Source organism: Anas platyrhynchos, chromosome Z, assembly GCF_047663525.1.
Source record: "Anas platyrhynchos isolate ZD024472 breed Pekin duck chromosome Z, IASCAAS_PekinDuck_T2T, whole genome shotgun sequence".
NCBI lineage: Eukaryota > Metazoa > Chordata > Aves > Anseriformes > Anatidae > Anas > Anas platyrhynchos.
The window spans coordinates 75,705,245-75,726,679 of record NC_092621.1 but is presented as its reverse complement, the minus strand read 5'-3'; the positions used below and the strand labels follow the sequence as shown (position 1 = coordinate 75,726,679).

The 21,435-nt window shown below is 42.8% G+C and overlaps 1 protein-coding gene and 1 long non-coding RNA gene across 10 annotated transcripts in view; one reads left to right on the top strand and one right to left on the bottom strand.

Annotated features, from left to right (window-relative positions):
- PALM2AKAP2 (PALM2 and AKAP2 fusion) overlaps positions 1-21,435 on the top strand; it is a 258,500-nt gene that overhangs the window by 155,794 nt on the left and 81,271 nt on the right. The window contains exon 1 of one of the 9 annotated variants that reach the window (XM_038170136.2): positions 6,641-6,800. The exons of 6 other annotated variants lie outside the window; for them this stretch is intronic. The gene's annotated coding sequence lies outside the window, so the exon portion shown is untranslated. Of the gene's footprint in view, positions 1-6,640; positions 6,801-21,435 lie in introns of those variants that run through there. 2 more of the 9 variants (XM_072030990.1, XM_072030991.1) reach the window with 2 other exon arrangements.
- On the bottom strand, positions 8,090-15,885 carry LOC140000659 (uncharacterized). Its single transcript, XR_011805757.1, has 3 exons — positions 15,479-15,885; positions 15,286-15,359; positions 8,090-15,165 (listed from the first exon to the last, which is right to left on the bottom strand). It is a non-coding gene; the product is annotated as an uncharacterized lncRNA (long non-coding RNA).

Genomic DNA, 21,435 nt, shown 5'->3' with positions numbered 1-21,435 from the left:
GTAGGCTTCCCCATGTGGGAGTAAAAACAAAGGCAGAAGGATTTCTCTTTTCCATAATTGTCAGAACACACCTATGACAACAGTGCAGGAAAAGATGACATGACAAAATGTGCATTTCTGCACTAATTAGCGTTTAGAGCTGTCATAAGGATCATGTTGGCTTTGCCTGGTTATTAAGTATATGGGGTTTAAGAGTGTTGACTGTTTTCTGAGGCCCATACTTGTGTACTGAAAAAGCCAGAAGCATTTCATATAAGAGCAAGAAAAAATTAATTGGTATTATTTTTAATAGTTACAGAAATTGTTTTAATTGTTTTTGTGTAATATTATTAGTCAACTTCTGACTCCCTTCTTTCTTTGCTTGTGCTAATGTTTTGTGTAATGTCGCTTTTCTGCTCATCATACCTTCTGGCACAAGACCACTTCAGTTCCTCAGTCCTTCCAAAATCCACCTGTCTCTCCACATGCTCATCACAAGGGTCTGCTTTGCTATGGCTGCAACCTCTTAAAACCCAGACTCGTCTCCTGATTTCTACTTTTTACATAAATCCATTCAGTACTTTTTTTTTAAACATCTGTTTTGTCTGCTGCTTTTATGGTCTGTCTCTCAAAAGCCTCTGATCAGCTTCCCCTTATATTTTGTCTCTGCTGCATATCCCAGCTCCCCAGCTGGCTTAATTTCTGCTAGGCTTTTCCCATTTGCTGCCACTTTTACTTCAATCTAGCCTCTTGTGTCTGCCACTGTTGCTTATCTCCCCTTTTGGACTTTTTCCTGGGGTGACTCTGGCCCAGTTTTCCCTACAGGGGCAAATGTCTCTACTTGTCAACGCTCATTGTTGTTTACATTTTGATAACATCTGCTGGCCAGATAAGAAATCATTATGTTGAATAAGATAAACCTACTAAAGGAAAGTCTGTCTCTAGTCCAGGTCTCAGTAAACACTTTGGGTCCATATAAGAGCTGTGGCATTAAAAACTGCCAGTTCTCTCTACTCCTCTGCAGTTTTGGTAATTAATGGCAACAGCCTATTTCTCCGTTATCTCTGTTTGCACAACTGGAATTTATGGCTGCATTTGTAACTCAGCCCTTGCAAATACTGAGAAGTTGAAGACTCAGTGAAATACACTGTGTTTGGGTATTTATGCAGAGATATTTAAACATTTCTGCCCTGTATATTTTGTGAATGGGCTATACAAATAATTTTACTAACTCCACAGAACTGGCTTTTAACTGTAGAGTCTAATGTATTTAAGCTGCTGCAGGACAACACGGCTTTATTCTCTGTAGACAACTTTATTCTTTGTCTTGTCATTTTTATTGTTCTAGTGGTAGTGAATAAAACCCTGCATCTGTTCCTCAGAAAGGACTTAATCCAAAGCTCACTGAATGCGGTGGAAGAGCCTCCACTGGGCTTCAGATCAAGATCTTTAGCTCACAAACAAATGCCCTTTGTTAGGATATGCTATTCAAGTACAGTACAGAAAAGTTACAGAGGTTGCCTATTTCTAAAACAATAATTGCTCTCTAAATATTTTTTGCTAATCCTGTTTAGCTGGAGGAACAATAAGCAACAGTACATAACCATTGAAATATTGTGGTTTGTGATTAAGTTGCCCCAGCAGTTGATATAATGTTGAGCATGTTTTGCTGGGGTAAGAAGCAGCGCTGTATTTATATGGCTCTTCCTGTGCATGTAGTAATTCAGAAAATCCATAGAGACACACTCCCTACCCCTGAGGATGTTCAGGCTCAACCAGGCAAGCTGGACAAGCGCAGACATCCTTCAGGACTGCCTTGTGTTGGTGTTATTGATGAAGCAGGCTTGAAAAAGGGATTTATAGAATAAAGAGGGATAGCACTGAATGGGATTTTTTCTGCACTGTGGAAAAGGAGCAGGATGAAAGGGTTTCTTACTCCACAGTAGGGAGAAGAAATGGGGCTATTGTGGAAGGGGGCACAAAGGGACTAAGACAAGGCGGGCGTAATCAAAGCAGAGACATTAGCTGGGGAAACGCTGTGAAGGGCTTTAAGTGGAGCTATACAGCCCAGGATTTGCAATGACTGCATTTTCTGCAAGCAGGAGGGACAGCCATAAGTCAGTTATGCAGCAGCATCCCCATCAGCTGCAACAAAGCCCTTTCTTCCTTACAACGTTGCAGGTGCTGGGTATTTCCATGGATCTCTTGTGACAGGGAGCTAGCAGTCCCCATCGACTGGAGCAGACACGATGCCAGGGAAATGTAGCTGCCTCCACAGCTGCAGAACAGAGCCACCTTTCACGTGGGTGTGGATTATGCAGGCTCTTACTACTGGGTATTACTCCTGTGACAGCACTGCTCACAGTAAAAGCACTACACTGTGTGGTAGGTGCTGACAGGGTTACTACGCACGCAGTTTGTAAGCCTGAGATGACTAAAGCAGTTTGCGGAGCCAATACTACAACATTACTCACTCCAGGAGTCGCACTGAAGTCAATGAGATTACTCACATAGCTAGCTGCCGATAGAGATCTTGCCAAGCTGTTTTACCACACAATAAATGTGAGCAAATGAGCCTGTTAGTCAGCTGAATAACTTCAGAAAATAATTTTTAAGTTCGTATTACGTTAGTGCTTCGACTCCCCAGCCACAGCTGAGGTCCCGTTATGTGCTGAGAACATCCAGCAGCAAGCAGTCCCTGTCCCAAAATTCATCCACCCATATGGGCAAATAAGGGACAGTGACCCGCCTCAGTCACATCCCAGCAATGCCAGGAACAAAACAGGGATCTCCAGTCAGTTCCCTGCCTCTGTAACACTCGTATTTCATCCCTGTGCTGAATATAAAGCATTTGTGAATGTGACCTCCAGATTTCCCACAGCTCCTCTGCTAACTGGCGGGTGGATCTCTGCATTCATTAGTTTTATAAATGCACGGAGAATACACACAAGTTCCATTTTCATCGCACACACACTACCACACGTCGGTGCATTCCCTCCTCCAGCTCATCTGCATCTTATTCTGCAGTCAGGGAAATAACAAGAACCACAGGGAAAGGAAGAGAAAAGAATCAAATCGCACAAATTCTGACTGCCAGCTTCAGATGCTTAAAAAGCTGCATCCCAAGCAAAACTCATTTTTCATACTCAGAGAGATTCAGTGTGGAGGCCACCAGATCAGGCATCACCTCTCAGGACTGCATTTCATTTATGTGTGTTACAAAAGCACCCGGAACATTCAGCATCATTACCAGAGTACTTTCTCTTCCTTTATTCTGCACTCTGCTCAGCTTGTTTGAGAGCTCACAGAGAACAAGAACAGTGTGCCAGGCTGTAAAACAGCAGCACGAAGTGATTTTTTTCCTTATAAGAAGAGGCATCCCCTTTGAATTGTTCTCCATTCGAGGGTTCATTGCGTAACAATAAAAACTCTGTCTCACTGACACTGGACACTGATACCCTGACAAAGTCCCAAAGCAAGGCCTGAATAGCTTATCAGCCTCCCGGGCAAAGCAGGAGGGGCAGATATGGATATGGCTTCTGTCTCTTCTCCCCATTTCTCTCTCCTTTCTTCTAATCCCAGGACCCATTTCAGTCATTTTTTCCTAGGCATTCAAAACAGCCTTGAGATGTAAACTGGCTGGCTGCTGGAGGAGGAATGGGGTAATGCAGAGGGTGACATGTCCCTTTCCAGTTCATGAGGCCTGAGAGGCGAGGAGCTATCATTTGAGTATCAAAAATAACATTGGGTTAACATGGCTGCTCTTTATACCTTTTTTATTTACAGAGTTTTCAGGCCAATACCAGCTAATTTTGCCATTCATTACTTTGGCAAAGGTATTTGAACTTCATAGTAAAATTTAAGGAAGGCTGCACTCTAGCAAAGATTAATTCCTTCTCTTCCCCCTACCTGAAACTGCTCATAAAGCTGTAAAATGGAACTGCAGAGCATTAACAAAATACATATTTAAAACTAAACCTTAAGACATTATTTTCTTCTGCTGCTGTAACTGCTAAAAATGCAGATTAGAAGCAATAGGCAAAACTCATTATAATATACACAGTGAAACAGCATTTGACTTCCTCTGCGGTATATTAATCATGTGCTGCCTAATTAATACTATGTAAATGCATCCTTGACATAAGAGAAAGAAAATAACCAAAATTTGAACTGCATCAGTGTCATTAGCGATACTGCTTTATGCATTGGAACAAACTATGTGCTGCAGTTCAGCCCACTCCTGTCTGAGGACAGTAAACAGGAGAGGAGCAGAAAATAATTGTTAGAACAAAAGGGCACGGAGGTGGGAACCCAGGAAGAAGAGCTCCAAAGCTCACCCCTTTGCAGAGTAACATCTCTGTCTGCTCTAAATGTCACAGACTTCTGTTTATACTGCTAGTCTCCAAAACCTGAGACTTTCAAAAAGCATAAGACTAGACTAGCCTTATTTTAATTATGCTCCTGAGGCCTGAAGGTGACCCTTCTTGGTTCCAAAGTTTTCTGGAACTAAAAATAAATAAATAATAACTGCAACAAATATGTGTTTTCCCCCCCTCTCCCTCACAGTAACTTGCCTATTCTGTTTCTAGCAGCTAAAGTTTCCGAAAACCCAACAAATGATGATCAGACTTGTGCAACACATGTGCACAGCAGCTGCCACCCCACTGCTCCCTTTCCTCTCTTTTTGTGGGTGCCATTTGGGTGGCTCACCTACAATTACGAATGCAGACTTCTACCCCTCTGCAATGGGCTGACAGGGTGTGCATGGTTGCGTGGAGCTTTACTGTGGTTCTGACACATGCCCTGCGCAGCTGCTCCATGTCCGGGATGGAAATGGGTAGGAGTCCCGTCCTTGGACAGGTAACTGAATTGCAAACATTCCCAGGAGCATTCCTGGGTGGTGCAGCTGAAACAGCCCTGCTCAGGGCCTGTCTCCCTTCCTCCTCCCACCAGCATGCATGCTAGTGGTAGGAAAAAAGCATGCACGAAAGAAGGGACCCAGAGACCTCACAGCAAAGTATGAAAGAGAGAAAGCAGATGGCTGCAGGTATGTAGAATGGCAAACAGTTCCCTGGGTCAAAGACCTTGGTGGGGTTTCGTCTGTGCCAAAATTTATCTGCTTTCAAACACGTACATTTGCTAAGAAGGTCATGGCTACAAGTAGTTAATTAGGGAGGTAGCCTCTTGCTTACTTTAATAACATCAGCTTACAGGTCTGCAGTGTTGCATATACATGGAAATGCATCTGTTTCCTTATACCAACAGCTTTTGTTACAACTTTTTTTCATTGTCACAATGTTCAGGTAGCACACGTGCCTGCGTGTGCTCATCCATGTCCTTCAGTTCTCACCCAGGGATGCTGTACTGAATTACCAACAGTAGCATGTAACTTCCCCATTAAAACATCAGCACCTGAAGAGTGGAGGGTGGCAAGTCTGACACTAAACTTCAGTAAAGACTCCGGAGAACTAGGTTTGCAAACCTTGTGCCTGTGCTGTGCAAATAGAGATGCTAATTGGGTTATATCTGAAGGACACCTGGATTAATACAATCTATCTGAGAAGAGTCAACAGTGCTCCCGTAAAGTCCTGCCTTAAACAAAGCTCTTGGAGGTCTCTGAAAGGGTCAACAAAAATGTGGATAAGGGTGATTTAATTTCCATATCAGACTGGATTTCTAAAAGGCTCTTAACAAAGGCTTTTAAGGAGACTAAGCAGCGATAGCAACACGAGGGAAAGCCCTGGTATCGCTCAGTAATTGGTTAGAAGATAAAATGCAAAGTAAGGGAATAAGTGACCAGTTCTCACAATGGAGGGAGGTGCTGGCCGGCGGAGGGGTCTGCAAGGGTCAGTGCTGGGATGTGAGCTCCTCAGCATACCGGTATCTTACCTGGGAAAGGAGTGATAGCTGAGTTCATCGGTGGTGCTAATTTACTTATGTTAGTAACAAGGAGAGGGACTGTGAAAGACACAAGGGCATTGTAAGGTTGGCTGGGCAATAAAGGAAATTCAGTGTAGGTAAACGAGAAATGAGACAGGGGGAGAAAACAGTTGTGATCCACATGCAAAATGGTGGGATCTGAGCTGGCCGTGGCAGGAGCAAAATCTGTTATGACAGTTTCACGGAGCCATCAGCTCTGTGCTCGAAGGTTCCTTGCAAAACATTAGTTATTTAGAGGAAAACATCATTGTGCCACTGTATCCTAAATACTGTGTGTTTCTGCATCTCAGAAAGGATCTGTTAGGACAGGGAGGTGTTCAAGAGGGCATTGAGGATGGCGAAGGGCACAGAATAGTGTGTGGACACAGACCCACTGAATACACCCCAACACTGAAGACACTCCTCAGCCAGCAGAAGCAATGATGGGGTTGGGGGGGTAATAAAAAATAAAATATATATTTTTAAAACAGTCAGGAAAACGTCCCTAAAGCCCGGTCTGAAGCATCCCACGTCCCCGGGGCCCCGCGGCGCCCGTAACCGGAGAGCTCCGCGTAACCCGAGCACGGAGGGACGGGGGCGAGGGGGGGGGCGAGGGGCGCTCCCGGGACGGGACGGGGACGAACGGGACGGGACGGGGAGGGACGGGGAGGGACGGGACGGGACGGGCGGCCCCCTTCTTCCTGGCGTCGGCGAAGGGGGCGGGCAGGGAGGGAAGGGGAGGAGGAGGAGAAGGAGGAGGAGGAGGAAGGGGACCCGACGTGCCGGGGCTGGCGGCGCACGCTGCGCGAGCGGGAGCGCTTGGGAAAGAGAGAGGGAGTAGCTGTGTGCGCGTCTGCCTGTCCGTCCGTCCGTCTGTCCGGCTGGGGTGGGCTGCGGCTCCGGCAAGTTGTCTTGTGGAGGGGGGCGGGGGAGGTGGAAATGCCGGGTTTTTGGGGGGTATTTGGGAGGAAGGGGGGAGGGCAGGAGGAGGGCACGTCGTGGAAGGGGGGTGAGGGGTGTCTGCGGGGGTCGGTGGAAATGCGAGGAGGGGAAGGGAAAAGGCGGGGAGGGGGATGGAAAGGCGGGGTGGGGGGGGAAGAGGGCGGCGAGGAGGGGAAGGGAGGATGGAGATGCGAGGAGGGGAAGGGAAGAGGCGAGGAGGGAAAGGGGCTGCCGGGGGGTCGAAGGAGCAGCCCTTGCCCTCTTCCCCCTCGCCTCCCCCCGAGGTGGTTGTTCCGACCCCGCGGGACCCCCCCATGCGGGCACCACGGCGTGGGGGGCTCACAGCGGGGGATGCGGGGGTCCAGGACCCCCCCAGGCCCTCAGGTGGAGGGTTGGCTGCAGTGTGACCCCCTCCTCCCCCCCCCCCCCCCCCGATCCCTCTCCGAGCCCCCCTTCTCTGGCTGCGGGGTTTGGGGTCCCGGGGGGCTCCACTGGGGAGGTCGGAGGGGGGAGCCCGGCTGGCGGCGTCGAGGGGGTTTGTTAGGATCCTGAAAAACCCGTGACGTAATTATTTTTTAATCAGCATGTATTTTTCATGGCCATCTCATTTTTTCCTGGACTCCCCTTTTTGAACTGAAAAATTCCCGTATCTTTGTTCCAAGTCTTTCTATTTTTAGCTTCCCTCTGTAAGACCAGAGCATGAGTTTTAAATATCTCATATATGTATATAGAACCAAATATAATATCTGTATATATTTGGTTCCCCTGCTTAGGACCACTGCAGTGTAAACTTCTCAAACATTGGTGTCTCTTCCTAAAAAGTTATTGAAATTATTACAGAGGGGGGCAGGCCGGCAGCTACTGTGAATTCAAACATTTGAGTTCCTGATGCCATTAATCATTACCCATAAAAAGCAGTCATCATACTGAACTTTGGTTTTTATCTTCAGATGAATCTCATATCATCTCACAGAAGATGTACGTTAGGGTGATAAGTACCAGCCTAATGCCAGAAAGAGGCAGAGCAGATCCCTCCATTGTGATTTTAGCACTGGAATAAACATTTTATTTTGAGCTGTGATTAACCGTTCAACGTTGTAATGATATCCTCTGATTCTAGCATTGTCTCATAGTTCTGGTATGTCAATTTGTATTCATGCTGTGTAAGTGTTTTGCAGAGGTTTTGCGTATCTGACAGGGATTTATTTCACTTTCACAATTACATTTTCTGGTCTCACCAGCCTCAGGAACCCAGGCAAGGTATAGATACATCAGTATCTGTGGTAGTACATGGCTTCTTTTTCCTCAAGAGTGCAAGTTATTTCATGTACATTTAGATGGCAGCTTTTGTTTCCCTGCACACAGCAGAGGATAGAGTTATAGCTGAAATAAAAGCATTCATTAAGTGTATTCGTAGTAGGTATTTCTGACAGGTCAGTATTGCCTAGTTTTTATTCAGGTTGTCTTCATTTTGTACCTAAATGTCAGCTTCTTTGCTGCCCTTTGACAGCTTCTGCCAGAATAATGTTTCACAAATTTAAAATGTTACATACAGATGCTGGTAAGTTGTTTTTCACTTTAGTTTCCAAACACCTGTCCAAAGACTACAGGTCCCAGGTGAGCTCTTAAGCAAATTAAGCCATATTGATAGACATCTTTTAATAGTGCTGACAAGAACTAGCTTTTGTGGCAGCTGATGATTATTTTCTTTCCCTGCGGATGTCCACAGCAACTTCATTGCTGGGGGATCTGTGCATAACTTCAAAGTGCTTTCAAAATGCTCCAAATTTTTATTGACTTCTGCCAGAGTCTTCACTGTATGAAGAATACAGGGTTGTGTGGTTTATGTTGTGGGAGGGAGAATGCTGGAAGTGCGCTTTGGGCATGCGATGAGTTAATTCACGCCTGTTTGGCTCATCCAAACTGCAGAACTGACTTTTGCTACTGGAAACACCTGCTGATTTAGCAAGTGCTATTGATACCGTATTTATAGCAAGGCACGAAGAGCTGCGTAATGCAGCATCTAGAACCGTCCCCATTATTGCCATTCACTGCGTGATTCTTCTCTCGTCAACACGGTACGGTACTGACCCCCAGACAGGTGGTGAGTTTGTTCAGCTGACCAGCAGCAAGTTCATTCGTGGTGCTGGGGTAAACACTTTTGTTCATGCTGCCAAAATTATTCCTCTTAATTTTTCCAAGAAAGAAAGAAAAGCATTGCCTGTCCACTGAGCCTGTGCTGAAGGGGCACATCTTGGTTCTTGTGAGCACAATGCATTTGGCTTCCTGAAGTCTGCCTTAAATTCTGTGTTACTTTGATACAACTTCCCATAGTGTATTTCCAAATTCCAGGCTGTTGCAATACTGACCCCCAGCTATGTCTGCCCTCCCTCTGGAAAGAGAACAAAATCCATCACCCTTTGCCTTACCTGTGCTAGGAAGGGTGGCAGATCAGAGGTGACCAGTGTTTCCCCAGACACCTCGTCCCAGCAAGGATCACACGGCCTGGAAGAAATGTGCAGGAATCTCCAAAATTGAGTGCTTGTTAGACCTTCTAGGGAAAGGCGCTTGGTTTTCTTTACTTACTGCCGAAGTATCTTACCATGGAGCTTATATTCAGAAAGCAGGTACCTACTTCTTACTTCCATTCTTCTTCAGTTATCACTCCAGCTTCAGTCATGTTCCAGCTTCTGAGAAACCAAACCATTTACTTGTCGGTTTGAGATGAGCGAAGTGTGTGAGTGGGTTATTGCGCCTTGATAGCAGAGGGATCTCCTCACTTTTCGCTGAGCGCCATGGCTCAACATGGAGCAGCACCAACCAGGCAGCAGCCTCCTGTGGTCCTCCTAGTTCACTGTCGATTCTTTGTTTGTACAATAGAAAAATTATGGACTCAGAATTCATTGAGAAGACCTTTCAGATGGTCCCACCCACTGGAGCTAGTCCATTGAAGCTAATACAGATAGAATTGGCATTCAAATTCTATAAGCAAAAAAACTTGCCCTGCCAATTTATGACGATGCTCACTTATATGAGTATTGCATTTGTCCTGGAGAGGGTTGTTCTTTAATTGACTGCTGACCTGGACCACTAGAGTACAGCTCTATAAAATTAAGTTTAATTATGAAATATAACATCAGCACTGAATGAATGCCAGCAAATGCAGTTAGATTTATAATTTATGTAATTCTCTTTAACTAGGATGCCAAAATCTAGTCTTTTACTTCTGTGTGTCCAAAATGTTATTTCTGCTTAAACTTTGGGCTGCATTGCTCTGATACATTAGTTTTCCACATCAGTCTATTTAATCTTGGCAAAGGGTAAATACTAATTATTTGTGACAAGACGAATGCAGTTGTGCAAAGTCCATGCTCTATGAAATCTCCTATCTGGGAATCATCTGCTCTTTTAGAATATACTGTGCAGGACAGATTGATACAGGAGGAGGTGAAGAAGGATTTCAGCCTGCACTGAGGATGCAAACCGTGCAGTCTGCCCTCTGTCTGAGGGTAGGTTAACTAGAGCTAGTTTTCATCTCAGCCATCTGGAAATGAAGTGTCTGGTTTGATCTGGTATGCCTCTGTAGTTCATGTAAAGAGGAAGGTGCTTCCAGAGAGCTAGCCATCTAATATGTCTCAGATTGGGATGAGATTTTTTGTTTTGATTGGCCTATTGGCAGCCTGTCATTGTAGACATCGTGGTTGACTACAGGAATCCAGATGTTGATGCAGATGGCATCTGAGCACCCTTCCAAAGCTGTTTTCTGTCATCAAGTGAGAATCGTGGAAAATCAGTACTGAACTGTGTACAGAGCTTTTTTAAAAAGGATGCATTGCGCACGGTCTCTTTAGTACATCACAGATGTATCTCACTCCTTCCTGAAAAAAAGTCTTAGTCCTTAGTGCAGACGTTTCCCAGCTGTAAAATGGGACTATTGATTCTTCCCTTCACTTCTCCACGGTGGAAGATCTTCAGGGCTGTTTCACTGCAAAATCAATGTGTTCAAACTGTCATTTTAGTTGCTGTTGGAAGAAACATCCTAGTTCACAGAAATCATACTGTAACTTTTGTTCAAAATTGTATACTACAGAAACCTAGATTTTGTCATCACTTTTCTTGTCTCCCAGTTAATCGTATTCACAATACTGGGATGTTGTGGTATCATGACAAAATAAACATCATATTAAAATTCTGTTTTAGCAATACAAATTACGGTCTAATTGTTGGTGATGAACAATCTTCAGTAATCCACTCTAATTATATGTCCTGCCATCTTTAATTAAAAAGAAAAAAAAAAAAAAAAAAAAGCTTTGGCTTCAGTTTATAATTGATGACAGTTCAGAGTTTCACTTTTTGTTTACTTGGTTTGCTTTGTTTTCTAAGATTCGAGGTTTACAGGAGAAAGCAGAACTGTGCCTTGAGAGTAATTCTTCAGAAATGTGGTAGAAATACTTTGTAGTAATTGGACTCAAGTGTTACATTGCTTGATATGATACTTTCATGCAATATGCTGCAGAAATTAGAATTTTCCCTAGATATTGTTGAACAGAATGATTTCAGCCTCTTATTAATAACAGAGGAAAAAAAATGCATTTAAGAACAAATTCCCTTAAAAACATACATACATCATTGGGAAAAATTGATTATGTGCTACTGAATGACAAAAGTGTGTCCTGCTCACTTTAGAATTTACTTTCAAGCTTTGTCTAATTGACTAAAGAGATAAGTTGTGATCTAGGAAGCATGGACGCTTTCAAAGATCTGGATTTTTGTTCAGAATCTCTTGATTCCACTCATTTCTTTTGTGGCTCCAGACATCATCATTTCCCTCTTTTCCATTTTTTTCAATGTTAAAAAGAAAAAAGACCAGAAACATTTCTGTGTGCAAGTAGTTAAATTCACATCGCAATGTGTGCTTTGGAAGGAAAGGGCTGTCCATGTTTTACCAGCTTTTTTTCTACATGTTTTTTCATTGTTTGTGTAACATCTGTGTGTAATATATGTATGAAGCAGGCAACTTTTTAAGGGTGCAGTGGGTGTAGCAGTAGCAGTAAAATGTGGCTTTCTAGAAATTAAAGTTTAGCAGTTTACTGAAGTAGTGAGAAGAACTACCTTTTGCCTGGATAATTTCACAACACCGTTAAACCAGCAATACATTACGATCATACTGATCTAAATATTGAAAAAAATACAAACCACTACCACTTCAATCACAGAAACTAAGTGCAACACTTTCTGGGCCTGGGTTTAAACGTAAATGGACATGCAGATGTGTGTCGCTTCCTTCCCAATGCTTCCCAGGGACTGGTATTTGACATCACAGCTGTTATTTTCTATCCAGTGAATCCAGGGATTTCAAGCGGTCATCTTGTGCCTCATTATCTGGGACAGTGGTACCAGCATTAAGTTCAAGTTGAGCTTTTTAACAGCCACTTTTTTTCTAGTACTCCAGGGAAAAACACAGCTCCATCTGTATACATGCTTGGTTTGCCCTATTTCTGTGTCTTATTGAATCTGGGGCAAGTTTAGTAGTGCCAATTTATAATAATTCCCTAATAGGATTGCCAATACACAACCCACATCCGTCTTTCAAATATCTTCACTTTTAAGAATTTCCCTTTTTTAATAACTCTTCTTCAGCAGGCTGCAGGAAGACATTAGACTAGAAATAGAAACCAGCTGAAATGTACACCCATGTTAGCATCTTGAACCAACCCACGCTGTTAAACTAATTAAATTTGTATACATCTATTAATAAAGGTTGGAGTTTTTCCACAGTAAAACACCAAAGATTATTTTTGTTTAAGAAGGTGGGACCAAGCCAGCAGTTTTGTACAAATATTTTCCTGCTGTAGTTATGGTCTCTTGGAATGTATCACAGTGCTCCTACAGCTTTGTAAGAAAGACAAAGTGAAGCCAATCTCAAATCTTTAAGCATCGTGCTATCATCTTTCCTTGTAAATAGGTCACGTTATTTCCAATTTTAGAGTTCCCCATTAGCTGTTACCCTGCCCCAAGAGTGAGTGTAAGAAAATATATTTGCCTGTAATGCTCTCGAGAACCCGCATGTTGGCACGGGAGCTGCTATCAATAAACCCACAGTCACTTAACCTGATTTCAAAACATTTGAAGTGCATGCAAGGTTAAGAGGCTGTTGTGGCTTGTGGCACGTTTTGGAGCTCCAGATGTTTCTGTCCATTCAAAAGGCGTGTTATTGGCACAGCTGTTCTACTGTGGAGACAAAACACGGCGACAACAGGGTGCCTTGGGGTCTCGACACCCCATCGTTTGAACACCATGCAGCCCCTGTGGGGGTATCCAGGGCAGACCTCAGCAGCATTGCTCAGAGGTGGCACAGCTGTGTCCAGCAGAGCAGCATCTGCACGTCTTTATTCACTGAATGAAGACCGAGCCAGTCCTTTGTTGTTCCTAGCACCTGCTGCTGGTTGTCATCATCAGAAAGCAAAATTCAGCCAAAGTTGTAGCCTGATTGTGTTATCATTTTAAGTCTTTTCTCTGTGTCCTTCCTTTCTTTTCCCTATTTCTTTCTCTTATGAGTCATTTCTAAACACTGAAAATACTCAGACTATTTAAGACATTTCAGCATTTTTCTGTTGTGGAAGAAGAGGATGTACTAAAATCGGCTTAATTAAAAAGAAATGCTTTGGTCATTCAGTCAGATCTAAAGAACAGCATCAAAGTACCTGTGCTGGTTTTAGATGCTGTTGTTTCATCACTTAGAGATCAATTCTGTCCTGCATCCATTCTGTACTCCCAGCCTTCATGATCCTTCACATAACTGTCTTTGGACTATTTATGTTTTGTACTGTCACTTAAACTATTCTGGTTCAGTTCCTGACTTGGCTTAATTTAGAAATGTATTAGCCTCCTTCACCATATCTTCTTGCCGATGCAAGCTTCTTCTTCCTATTGTTTCCTTGGTTCCCTGTGAGTCCCCTCTGAATCCCTGGTGAGCAGCAGCTCTGTGAAAGCATAGCAGTAGACAAATTTTTGGGAACTTTTAGGAATATGGGTCCTTCCACACAAAAAGCTTTAAAAGAGAATCCAGCATGGACAGATGAAGTGCCCTTTTGCTTTCTAAATGAGGCCTTATAACAGTTTTTGGTGGGCACTCTCAATACATCTGTCTTGTTGCTCGTTTGGCATCCTGTGCTGATACGTCTGTAAGGCCCAGATTTACATTCATCATGCTGTATTAAACATGTTTGTTAATAAGAACAGAGGTGGCATGGTACAGTGGATCAGAATATAGGTTGCCAAAGATTTTTAGGGAATAGTTCTCCCTTTAAATTAAGAATATCTTTTAATTAGTCAACAGTTTTGACCAGGATATACTTCAAGCCCTTAAACATCTTGAAAATCTTTTCCCATCTAATTAATTCAGAGATATCAACGGGGAGCCCAGGTAATTTTGAAATTTCTAGGAGGACAAGCCTCAGGGAAAAAAATCACATTTGGAGTTGTCACTAAAAAGTTGGCAACAGTTACCTGTGTATTTAGAGAGTACTAAAGGTGAGCCAAACTGGGACTGAGTGGTACATAAGCCAGCCTTTCAGAAATAGCTGATCGTTTCTTGCAGGGGAAGACTCCTTCCTCACATCTTTTTGTCAGATGCCATCAGATTCCTTCTGCTCTGAATAAAATGTTCTTAGGCTTTTGTGGCTCTCGTTCATTCCCAGGCCTCTCCATAATTCAGGGGTTTCATTTATATAGCAGCAACGTTCCAGTAGCAGAATTTCTTTGTTCTGCTCTGCATCTCGGGGGATGTGTGGGAAACCCACAAGTCCAGCCCTCGGTCCTTTCTTGCCTGCGGTTCCTGTTGACTCTGGCGAGTCAGTATCCTGCTGGTCTGGGTGAGGGACACGACTTCTCCATGACTAGCTGGGTAGATCTGTGTTAAGCTGTCTCCCGCTGGAAACCTGTTTTCTTTTGGTAAGAAAGGATGATAGCACTGTTCTTGTGCATGCTCTGAGGCGCTGGGTTATCAGAAACTTTGTGAAGGGAAATCAAGCCAAGTCAACACCCTCTGTTCCCAACAGTGTGAACTGCCAAAAAGGGGACTTTCCAGAGTCGCCTGAGAGGGTATTGCCACTCCATCCCAAGCTGCCTGCAGTGTAGATCTGTGGAGGCAGAAGGTGCATAGTGGTTTTTTTTTAAGATTTCCTCTTTCCACACCTATGGGACATGTTTCTTCAGAAAAGTTTATTCAGAAAAGTTTCTTTGGAAAGGCAAACTGATATCCCACAGGTGCAGATGCTGCAGTGGGCATGTCTCTGAACTTGTGGTAGGTATTGGAAGAGCAACCTTGAGGCAACCAACCAAACAAAAACAACAAAAACAACAGAAAAATACATATAAGCAAGTTCATTTATATGAAAAACAATGCTGAACATGGAAGAAGGAGAGTGGCAGGAGGTTACTTACACCAGTGTTCATTAAGTCAAGAGCCAGATGGCATTTAAAGCTGTGGTCAGGTTGCATCGTCCAGGAGTGTTCATCTGCAGAAGCAGAGAATCTGAGATAATTAAAAGCTAAAGCACTTCTGTCAACATCACACATGCCCCTTTAGCCTTCACATTAGCTTTGTGATACAAAGAAAGCACTTGCAGCAAGGTACCTGGTCTCTGGGGAGCTGTAGGGTTGGTCACAGATGGGGTTCCCATCTCAGTTTCATAGGAAGAGCTGGCAGTTCTGCAGAAAAAGCCTGAAACATCAGAGCAGCAGTCTCTGCTGACATGAGCCTCCTCTTGGAGGGCTCATGTCCTCCAGGCACAGATGTAGTTGTTGGTCTAGGCTGGAGGGGTGAGCAGTGACCATCTAAACAACAACAAAACATTTGAGTTACCTCTGCAGATGCCCCACCAGCTCTTCTCAGCCCATTCCCTCTTAGGTGGATCTGCGAGTTAAGTGGGAGGGTGACAGCAGTGCACAACGGGACAGCTGTAATTTACGGCTTGGGACTGACTTTGTAACTAACAGGCCTGCACGTACGTGTGTGCTTAGCCTAACATCCCATCAACATCAGCTGTCTGTCAGCATGCAGCTGCGCTGGGTAATGCATCATGCCATTTAAATCTTCTTTCTAGCTGGTGGATCTAATGAATACTTTAATTTCCTTGGGAGACAGAAGGCAGGAGGAAAAATAAAGGAGGAGACGCTGCAGGCCTGGCAGTTCATGTTGTGGCAAATGTGAATTTTGAAATAGGATACATGAATTTTTAAAACAAATAAAGGTGACCCACTTTCATGGTAGGAGGACTTCGTTTTGCTAGGAATGGTGCCAAGATTTTGTAGTGACTTGGTGGCTCCATTCCACGGGAAAGTGGTGGTGGGCCATACTACACGACGAAGCCCACTGTGGAGGGTTGTGCTGACAAAACATCTCAGGCTCCTTGTAGTCTGGACCTTGAGAATTTTAGGTAGCTAGGCAGTAAGGGAACAGGCCTCTGCTGCTCTGTTGCATGTCATGTTTGGGACTGGACTCTGGGCCATACAGTTAGCTTTGTGATGATGAAGCACATTATGTATATATTCTCTTGCAATTTTCTGGTGCTGTGTATCCGGTGATGCTTTCCTGGCCTGTGTCAGCAACAATATGGACATATGTCAGTGAATAAAGAAAGGGCAACTTCACATCCATGACCTCTATCACTTCATTTACTAGAAGCCTGTTTTATTTTATGGGCTTTGTAAGGAGCTTGCTAGAGATGGTGCACACTTTTCCACAGCAAAAGAGTAAATGTCTCATAAAGGAACTAGAAGCAAATTTTTCTTGTCTTTAACTTAAAAGAAGCCCTAAGGAATGAGTGAAGTAGTCTCTGTTTAACTAAAAAGCAGTTTCACTGACAGCAAGTTTTGGCTTGCTATCTGCAGTTATTTTGTTTCTGAACCTTTCGAGTTTCAAAACATCTCCTGGGCTGAAGAGTTAAAAACTAACAAAAACATTTAGATTTCAACTGTATTGTAAAGATCAGAAGAGTCCGAAAGAATGCCTTCACTGGAGCCTTTGTTGTTTTTGTTGTTCAAATGGTTAGGTTTACATCATTCTCTGAAAGGCTCTGATAAAAGCCACCCCTCCTCAAAAAGAAAAGTATTCAAACCTAGGGCCCAGGCTGTCAGTAATGCCAATAGGCAGGGCTTGGCAAAAGAAGACGCTATGATTTTTCTCTCTGATAACACAATCAGATGAACAGATATATACAGAATACATATATATATACAGAATAATGTCATTATTCTGTTTTGGTATTTTCTGCTGTCCATGACAATGATACAGAGTTTGGTAATCATATTTTTTGGTTGGTGGTTTTGGTGGTGGTGGTGTTAGTGGTTGTATGGTTTGGCTGCCAGAGAGAGAACAGAAAAAGAAAAAAATGTCCTTGTAGCTGCAGCCCTTGTACCAGCATATTTCCATTCTCAGCCACTTGGAGGCTGTCTCCCCACCTGTTCTGAGGGTCCCCTCCCTCCGTCTTTAAACTATTTATTGTCTTCCAGAACCTCAAAATTTGTCTTTAAGTGTTTAATGAATTTCTCTTAAAAATATTCAAAGGATGTCAAGGGCCCAAACAACAATGAAGTGTATGTATGCTAAACCTATCCCAGCTCTGGTCACTGTATGGTTTATGTGAAGCCAAAAGTTGACCTGAACATTTATGTGATGGTAGAGGTTCCTAGCTCACATAAGGCATGTGTAGAAAAGGAGTAACGTGGTGTGTGAAAGGAACAGTAGGGGAACTCGTGAGAAGGATATCCTGTCCTTCCATCCATAGCAACCTGAAGCAGTGACATGAATACGAGAAATTTTAAAGCAGTGGAAACAAGAGGTGTACCTTATAGCTCAACCTGGTTTAAAAGAGATGTGGAAATTTGGCTTTCTCTTGTTACTAGTGTAGAGGTTTGGTTTTTTATTAGCTGAACCAAGTTTGCTGCCAGCTGCAGCTGAATATCAATAGTAGGACTGACTGCATTACAGTTAAATATCTCAAAGAAAACTCAGAGCTTGACCAAGCAGCAATAGGCTTTTTCATCATCATCAGAAGTTACCAAAACAAACATCATCAGACAGTAATCAGTGTCTGCCATAGATAGAAACCTATCATCAGAGAAAATCTTTTAAAGGAAATTAGTAAAGATTTCGTTTTTATCCTTAAATTCTTGTTCTTTCATGCTCATTATTTCATGCTTTTCATTATTGTTGCTGCAAACCTTGTCATTTGTTCACAGCACCTTTTAACAACCACAATTTAAAAGATATTTGGGAATGTCTGTCAGTCCAGACTTGGAGTGTGAATGCTGCTAGTACGCTGTTATTTTTTTTCTCCTTGCAGTGGTAAATTTGTCATCTGTCAGAATGGAATAAGCACTTGCTGCTCACTACTTTTGTTAATGTTATTTGGTGAAGTTGTATATGCTTTTTCTCAATTTTAAGGCCAGATTGTCCTATGCTTATACATTTAACAGCATTGTGTAGGTACTTTTACTGAGGTTGGTGGATGTCACCATGGTTCTTGCCATATGTGGCTTTTTATTTTTTCTTTATAAAATTATGTCAACCTGCTGGGATTAAACTCGTTGCATAGAAGGAAAAAATGTGAGATGTTTCCTGCAAACAATTGATGACAAATTCATTGTACTAAAGCTTTTAGAAAAGGAACTTTTTTTTTTTTTTTTTGGAAGGTGAGAATAAAGGAATTTCCTCCTCCACCCTTGTGTTGTTGAGCTGTAAACTGATATTGTTGAGAAGGAAAAAAGTAGCAAGGCTACTGTCTGTTCCAACAGATAACTGAGTTTGCTCTGGGAAAATATTGATGCCACTCAGCGTACTGCCTTGTGTTTTTTCTCAGGAGCATGACTACAGTTTGATTCCGTCAATCAGTAGCAATTACAGCATTCTGCTTCTTCATTAGAGGTTTCTGAACCAACTAAAGCTTCACTGGCATCTGACACCTGACACAAGATGTTCATTCCTGGTGCTATCTAGCTCCCATTGAGGGAATGGGAAAATTCTCTTTAAGGGTGTTCAGTTTCTCTATTTATCAGACAAGACTCCTGAATTCAGGTTTGATGCTACCTTTTTTTAGTTTAAGTTATTTTTTTATTGAAGTGCACACTTGGCAGCAAATGCTGAATCCTGTGGTGCCCTGTGCTTTATTTTATTTTATTTTATTTTATTTTATTTTATTTTATTTTATTTTATTTTATTTTATTTTATTTTATTTTATTTTATTTTATTTTATTTTATTTTTTGTCAGACTATGAGTAGGCCCAACATCCCACCTTTTCCTGTTTTCCTTGGTCCCCACACGATTTCCCACAGATAAAAGCTGCTGCAGAAATGCAGATTCCAAGCTCTTTCTCTGGCATTACTCTCAAATCTGAAATTTTCTTTAATTCATTTCACCAATAGTCTAGTTTTCTGTTACCACTCATGTGAAATATCATCAACAGAGTAATGCTGTTCTGAGTTGTTCATTGTGGTAACCCTAATTAAGATTGGGAGTTGGATTTTAGTAGCTATGTAAGTCTATTATAATTGACAGCTTCTGTCCCAAAATCCCAAGTAGAGAAAAGAGAGAATAAAGAGAGTGGATAGATCTTGTTGCTCAGTAAACAATGTATCTACCTATGGACCCTACAGGGCTGCCAAGTCCCAGCAAAGTACTCCATCATTTTGTCTTCATGCATACTAGCTCTAGTATAATTAAAACTGAAATCTTCCTTAGTGGTTGTGAGTGACAAGCTGAGGTTTGTACAGGTCTTGATTTGGCAATAGGTCAGTCAGCTCCTCTGCTGTGAGTGCAGAGGAAAAGGTGTCAAAATGTGGGGCAGGTTCATCTTTCTAGGTTACCTGTCACTGTTGACATACTTGTAAATGTAAAGTGTGGAGTCACAACTGTACCTGCCTGAAGGAAGGACCAGCCAGTCGGAGTAGTTAAAAGGAGCCTTCAAAGGCTACCAGCCTTTTTCCTTTGCACCAGAGCACATTGCTCGTAACGGTCACACACCCAGCCTTCCGCATTCCTAAAAATGGGTATTCCTCAGCCACAGGTGGAACAGATATTAATAGTTTCACATGTGCAGCATTTAGTGGTGGTTCTGCGCTTGAGCTACTCCACCCTGACATTGTCATGAGATTAAGCCTGGGAAGTGGTTGGAGGAAACAGTGAGGCAGAGGCAGGGCGAGAGGAAGTTCTCATGGTCTGAGGCTGGGATGATGTCAGGAAGAATAATTGTTTTGTACTCTTAATTACCAGCTTGAATCATGAAACCCCAGTTGACATGGGTGGGGAAGCAGTGAGAATGCGCTGTGCGGCAGCTGCGCTGAGCGGTAAGGGAATAGTCACCTGCATGCTCACCAATTTTTGGCTTACCATGAAAGGTGCAAGATGACAGTGTGGGCTGATCCAAAGCCCCAGCAATTTGTTAGTTTGGACCGTGGCTCAGTTGCCATATGCCACAGTAATCAAAGCAGAATGGGAGCTCATGGCTTTATCCTGTTCCCGTCGTGGTAGGGCAGGTTTTTGAATCTGCAGTAGCCTCTCTGGAGGCACATAGGTTCATAATGACTTAACGAGACCTCATACTTAGTTCTTACAGTTCTCCCAGAGCATGCCCATGTCTAACAGATGCTTTGATCTCTTGAAGAGGAGATTAAAGGAATATGGCACATTAAGTTAAAGGCACTGCTTTTAGTATAGACACTAAAATATTGCCTACATCCTGTAAAAATGAATGTACACAAGTAAAAACAAGCAAAAGTTAACTTTTTAAATATGTTATATTCTCAAAGTTGGTATATTTTAGTTACCTCTTATTCACATGGTCTGATATGGAGACTGTAACAAGCTAAGTATATAAGTATGAGGATTTTGAGGCTGAATCAGAGATTTAGCGAGAGCAATTTTCAAGGGGTTCTGCAGGAAGAGGGTACAGTGTTACTTAATTTCAAACCAAGTTTCCCCTTAATTTCCTAGTTGGAATCTAACACTCCCAAAATGTGAGCAGCTTCAACTCCTTCCCAAATGTTTGACTTCTGCATCAAGTCCCTGTCTCCAGTGCCAACCACATCAAGCAGATTTGTAAAGGGGTTTTTACATTGATGTGTCTCTTTTTCACACAGCTGTTTTCACTTATGCATCTGCTGTTGCATATGGACTTTTTTTTTCTTTAATTAGAGAGGTGCAGATGAGTATGGGATTGGAAAGCACGTGTGTGTGTGTGTATGTGCACCACTTCTGTTGGTCTTGAGAACACTGATGTAATTGGAAAGGTGTGTGCATGCTGAACATTTCATTCACAGCATTTATAGCTTCCTTGATTAAACACCCATTTTGATGTATTCTTTAAAACCTATTTCATCCTAAAGGAAGAGATGCCTATCAAATTATGCCTATGCTGTGTCCTGTTCAAGAAGAGTTTCCAGCAGTCTTGACAGGAAGCAGAAGCTGTGAAGGAACACTGAAGCTAGCAGAAAGTTTTCTGCTGATGTCAGGTAGATTTGGATTTAATTGGCATTCCCCTACAGATGGCATGAATGATTTAAGATAAGAAGCTGAAATTAAAAGGCAGAGGGAG